Consider the following 6,666-nt stretch of genomic DNA (forward strand, 5'->3'; position numbering starts at 1 on the left):
TGTGCAGGGTTTAATGTTTCCTAGGCCTGAGTCCCAGCACCCGGGGGGAGGAAAGGGGGGGCTGCCATCCCACCTGCCCAATAGGCCTGCAGCCCCGGGGGGGGGCACGCACAGGGAACCCCTGGCGAGGGCGCTGTAATGGGCTAACAAGGTGCAGAGGGAAGGGATGGGGTGCTCGGGGCAGGGCACTTGGGGGCAGCAGCCTCTGGATCCATTTGGTAGGAGCTGCAGGGAAGGCCCTCACGCTGCATTGGGAGAGGACAAAGGGGGACTGGAGGAATGGGACTCCAGTCCACCACAGTCATAGGCGCTGACTCTGTGGGTGCTCCGGGGCTGGAGCACCCAGGGGAAAAATTAGTGGGTGCTCTGCACCCACTGTCAGCCAAGCTTCCCCCCGACCTACCTCACCTCCACCTCTGCCTCTTCCCCGAGCGGGCCGCGTCTCCACTCCTCTGCCTGCCTCCCAGTGCTTGCCAGCGTAACAAGCTCCAGCAGGGAAGGGGAGGAGCGGGAACGCAGCGCGCTCAGGGGAGGAGGTGGAGGTTGGCAGGGATTTGGGGAAGGGGTTGGAATAGGGGCAGGGAGGGGGCAGAGTTAAGGTGGGGACTTTGGGGAAGGGGTTCGAATGGGGGCAGGGCATGAGTGGGAGGGGGTAGGGCTGGGGTGTAGTGAGGGCAGGGCCAGGCGCGGAGGGGGCAGCACCCACCGGCACCAGCAGACGTCAGCACCTATGGCCTCAGTGCCATTGACCTCCGCAAGGAGGGACTCGGCGTGAGAGGCTGAGGAAGCAGCAAGGCCCTGTGCTGCTGGCAGACCAGGAGCCAGCTCATGCCAAGGCCCCCAGGCCTCACTGAACACTGACAAATGCAGAGCCGGGAACCAGGCTGGCTCACCAGTGTGTTCCCACTGTTAGAACAGATGTGAAGTTGATGCAAATGTGTTTGGTGTTTAGAAATGCTGGTCAGATGCTGATCTCACTTATCACATCACCGGAGCCCCATGGTGTAGTTACATCAAGTATTTGCATTGTAAACCGTTATGGAGTCCCCGGGCGATGCTCTGGAACTGCTCCCCACAAAACCAGTCAGGACTTTGGGGAGCCTCCTCTCCCTTGGAGCAGACTGTCTCCAGGGCAAGAAGCTCACACGGCTTCACCTCCTGGGTCTCTCCTTGGAGCATTCAGCGTATGCCCCTCCGTGCACTTCCCACAGCGAGTCCCCCCCCAGGCGGGGTCCTGGGGAAGCCACAGGATCCTGCACCCCCACTTCTCTTTGCAGTTAGACGGGACTCTTAGCCAGCCAGTAAAACAGGTTTATTTAGATGACAGGAACACAGGTCAAAACAGGTCTTGCCGCTATAGACAACAGGACCCCCTTTAGTTAGGTCCATCTGGGGCCCCCAGAGAGGCCACAGCCCTGTTGGGAAGCCCAAGCCTCGTCGGGGAGCCCCTCTCCATTTCCCAGCCAGCTTCAAACTGAAACTCCCTCCAGCCTCTCACTCAGTCTCCCCCCAGCTCCTCCTCCAGCCTTTGTCCAGTTTTCCAGGGCAGAGGTGTCACCTGGCCTCCAACCCCCCTCCTGGTTCTCAGGTTACGTGCTCAGATATGCTCCCTTCCCCAAGGCACGTCCCAGCCCCACTCCCCTGCAACCTTCCCAGGTCAATACTCCCCCACTCAGCATTCACATAACACAGCAAGAACATTCCCACTTCATCACATCTCTCCCCCCTTCGAGACCAAATTGAGCAGGGTCACTTCAGCCAGTGACCTGGGGAAGTTCAAACCTACCTACATTCCCATGGATGCCCCATCATCCCTCCCCCTTCCTGGGGGAGAATTACACCAGGCCCTTCCAGTTTCACGCCCCCCTTTAAGTTGGGTGTGCTCAAGGGCACTCGTAGTCTGCAGGTGGGAAGGCTTATGCAGCCTGTGTCATTTCCCCCCTCCCCCCAATACTCCTGGGGGTTCAAACTGGGATGGGATCTTTTCCCAGTGGTACAGTCTGGAGGGCTGAGATTCAGGTTCTCTTGGTTAAGAGCCCCCCTTTTGACTTGGCCACTCTCTGGAAAGGTTCCTCTGTGCTGGGCAAGGGTCCTAAAGCCATTTTCCCCTTGTCTCAGGCCTTCCTCACCCTCTGGCAGGGGTCACAGGATCGGCAGTACTGTCGGACAGTAGTAAAGACCCCAGGCCAGTAAAAGTTCCGTAGCAGCCTCTGCTGGGTACGTCAGACTCCCTGGTGCCCTGAGAGGGGAATGTCATGGGCCCAGCACAGCAGCTGGCAGCGATACTGCCGGGGTACCACCAGCTGCCTCCTGATTCCCCATGACTCCATTTCCCCTGGGGAAACCCATTCTCGGTACAGGAACCCCTGCTCCCACAGGAACCTTTTCCAGCAACCTCCCCACATGGTCTGTACCACACTGAGGTCAGCCAGGTCCCTTATCTTCCACAAGGAGGGATTTTTCTGCAACTCGGCCTGGAACTCAGCCACTGGGACAGGGATGGAGACCTGCTCTCTCTCACCGTCTGGCTCTGAAGTCACAGCCTCCTTGAGCTGTGTCTCTGGGCATTCCCTCCCCATCAGAGTAGGGTCCTGCTCCCCGAGGTCAGGGCACAGTGTCCCTTGCAGGCTCGGGCTATGGCTCACGACCGGGGCACCCTGGGGTTGCTTGGCCAGTTCTCCATGTTCCCCCCATTAACACCTCAGTGGGTAAATGGTGGTGCACCCCCACTTCTTTGGGGCCCTCCTTGTCCCCCCATTTCAAGTGTACCTTTGCCACGGGCACCTTGAATGGGGTCCCACCCACCCCTGTCAGGGTCAGATAGGTGTTGGGCATCACCTGATCTGGAGCTACCACCTCGGACTGGGCCAGTGTCACCTCAGCGCCCGTGTCCCGGTATCCATAGACTTTCCTCCCAACCAGGGTCACCCAGATGATTCAGAGGGCCTGCGGCAAAGCAATTTCAGGGGCCTGTTCCATAAAAAAAAGTTGCAATACTGTAGAATACTATATTCTCATGGGGCCTCCTTCAGGGCCCGGGGCAAATTGCCCCACTTGCCCCCCCCCCACCCCCCCGGGCGGCCCTGGAAATGGGTGACACGGGATAGATCACTTGACGATTACCTGCTCTGTTCATTCCCTCTGAAGCACCTGGTATTGGCCCCTGTCAGAAGACAGGATACTGGGCTAGATGGACCATTGTTCTGACCCAGTATGGCCATTCTTATGTTCCGATTGCTCATAATCATAATCAGTTACTACTGTGGCGTCTCAGAGAGATGATGGACATGGGCCCCCGTGATCGAATTTAGATAGAGTCTCTTTTCAGAGTCAAAAGCACTTTGAATACAATAGTTCTGGCAGTTTGGTTCATTTGATGCAAATTAGTTGCTTTCTGCTGGCTCTGCTCCTGTAGCTTTGTTTAAAGTTGCTATGGAAAATGTAAAGTTCCCAGACTGCTGTTTGCTGGCTTATTACAACCCCTTCCATGCAGGCTGTGCATGGAGCATCTTCCCCATGTCTCCCTCAGATGAATTGTGACAAAATTCCTCCTCTACCTTGCGCTTATTGGCGGATTTGCTCGCCTTACAGATTTACCCTGTGGATCAGGAAACAGCCCAGCCCAGTCCAGGTCAATTCCTCCTCTGTTTGATCAGGAGTTGGGAGGTTTGGGGGGAACCCGGGCCCGCCCTCTACTCCGGGTTCCAACCCAGGGCCCTGTGGACTGCAGCTGTCTAGAGTGTCTCCTGGGACAGTTGTACAACAGCTACAACTCCCTGGGCTACTTCCCCATGGCCTCCTCCCAACACCTTCTTTATCCTCACCACAGGACCTTCCTCCTGATGTCTGATAACGCTTGTACTTCTCAGTCCTCCCGCAGTGTGCCTGCTCCCTCTCGGCTTCCTGTACACCTCTTGCTCCCAGTTCCTCGCACACACTTCCTCTCCTCTGGTTCTCTAGCTCCCCTGGCCTGACTGGAGTGAGCCCTTTTATAGCACCAGAGGGGCCTTAATTAAAGTCAAGTGCTTAACAGCCTCACCTGAATCTTAGCAGGTTAATTGGAGCCAGGTGTTCTCATAAGCCTGGAGCAGCCCCTGCTCTGGTCACTCAGGGAACAGAAAACTGCTTATCCAGGGGCCAGTATATCTCCCTTCGACTACTCTGCTGTTCCCAACTGGCCTGGGGCTATCACAGCATCTAAATACCGACATTCCATCTTCAGTCTTGTCAAGGTTCCTTCCCCACTCTGGACTTTAGAGTACACATATGAGGACCTGCATATGAACCCCTAAACTGAATTACCAGCTTAGATCTGGTTTTTGCTGCCACCACTCCCAAGTACTAACTCCCTTCCCTGGATAGTCTTGAGAGACTTCTTCACCAAGTTCCTGGTGAACACCGATCCAACCCCTTGGATCTTAACACAAGGAGAATTTAAAGTTTTTCATTGTTTCGTTTTTGAGTGCAGTTATGCAAGAAAAAAAAAACCCACTACATTTGTAAGTTGCACTTTCATGATAAAGAGATTGCAGTACAGTACCTGGAAGAGGTGAATTGAAAAATACTATTTTTTCCAATCGTTTTTACAGTGCAAATATTTGTAATAAAAAATAGAGCGCTGTTTGCTTTGTATTATGTTGTAATTGATATATTTGAAAGTGTAGGAAAACATCCAAAATATTTAATACATTTCAATTGGCATTCTATTGTTTAACAGTGCACTTAATTGCAATTAATTGTTTTGAGTTAATTGTGGGAGTTAACTGCAATTAACCAAGAGCCCTAATTTAAAGAAGTGTTGAAAAATTAAGGAGGGTGCAGAAAAGGGCTACAGAAATGGTTCGAGGGGTGGAGGATGCCTCCAGTGAGACCCAGGGGGCTCAGGCTGTTCAGCTTCTAAACACGACTGAGAGGTCTCGGAGAACCTCCCTTGGGAGAAACAGTGGGATCTAAAAGGCTCTTCAGTCTAGATGAGAAAGTTAGAGCAAGAAGCTGTAGCTGAAGGTGAAAGCGGACAGAAACATTCAAATTAGAAACCGGGCACATTTTTCCATGGTGGTGATGGTAAACCCTTGGAATAAACTCCTAGGGGAAGGGGATGGATTCTCCTTCCCTTGGGCTGGCTCTTCAAATCCAGGCTGGAGGCCTTTTGGAAGATGCTTTAGTCAAACAGGTTACTAGGCTTGATATGGGGGTAACGGTGAAATTCCTGACCTGTGATAACTAGGTCAGGCTATAAGGGGCCACTAGATCTTAAGAGGCGTAAGAACGACCATACTGGGTCAGACCAATGTTCCATCTGTCCCAGTATCCTGTCTTCTGTCAGTGGCCAATGTCAAGTGTCCCAGAGGGAATGAATAGAACCGGTAATCATCAAGCAATCAATCCCTTGTCGCTCATTCCCAGCTTCTGGCAATGAAAGGCTAGGGATGCCATCCCTGCCCATCCTGGCTAATAGTTGTTGGAGGATCTATCCTCCATGAACTTATCTAGTTCTTTTGAACCCCATTATAGTCTTGGTCTTCACAACATCCTCTGGCAAGGAGTTCCACAGGTTGACTGTTGTGTGAAGAAAGACTTCCTTTTGTTTGTTTTAAAACTGCTACCTAGTAATTTCACTTGGTGACCCTTAGTTCTTGTGTTATGAAAACGAGTAAATAACACTTCCTTATTCCCTGTCTCCTCACCAGTCATGATTTGATAGAGGTCTATCATATCCCCCCTGCGTTGTCTCTTTTCCAAGCTGAAGCGTCCCAGTCTTATTAAAATCACTCCTCAAAGGCAATGAAGGGTTCATTCCATCCAAGCCATCTCTGCTGGGAAGGAAGAGTAGATGGGAAATGCACTTTTCAGAAGTGCACTGGGGCACTTGTCAGGCCATCGACATGGTCTCTTCCGGAAGCAGAGAACACAACACCACACTGTTTACACAAAGGGAGATTTTATTTCTCAATCTGGACAGTAAGAACATGTCTAAAACAGCCACTGGGGAATCTACAAGTTTAAAAATATTGACAAAGTTTAAAAGCTTTGACTCTTTTCCAGGCTGCTCCTTCCCATAGCAAGAGCCTCACAGAGAGCCTGGAGAGAGAGAGAGAGAGTGAGTCAGGAATGATGACAATGCAGGCGGGGGAAGGTACTACATTTATAAACAGCAGGTCCTGCGGTAATGTCACATGCCATCATTGAGGCCTGGTCTACACTGAGGGGAGGGAATAGCGTAGCTGAAGTCGACGTATCTTATTTTGACTTCCCTCCCGTCCTCATGGCACAGGATCAACAGCTGTTGAACCTGGAGTCTAAAGGGTTAATAAATGTAGAAATACCATGAAAGATGAATTTGAGAAAGGTGTATGTCCACAGGTATGTTTATGTCGTTCCAGCGCCCGTCAATCGCCATGGTGCCACAGTCCTCGTTGCTGGAGTCATTGGGCTCCCTGGTGCTCCAGAAGCTGTGAAGAAGAGCAAAACCCCATGGAGACCACAACGGGGAGCAAGGGGTGGGTCAGGGGGGCATGGAGCCTTTCACCCCACACACCTGAGTTTCAGAGGGGAGCCATCCACCCAGAGCCATTGATTTTCCACTTTCTGGTCACTCAGCCCCAGCCAGTATACCCAGGACATTGTGCAGTTCTTCACCAAGAACGCCTGCAATAGACAAGAACA

This window comes from Mauremys mutica, chromosome 20 (genome assembly GCF_020497125.1).
Source record: "Mauremys mutica isolate MM-2020 ecotype Southern chromosome 20, ASM2049712v1, whole genome shotgun sequence".
Taxonomy (NCBI): domain Eukaryota; kingdom Metazoa; phylum Chordata; order Testudines; family Geoemydidae; genus Mauremys; species Mauremys mutica.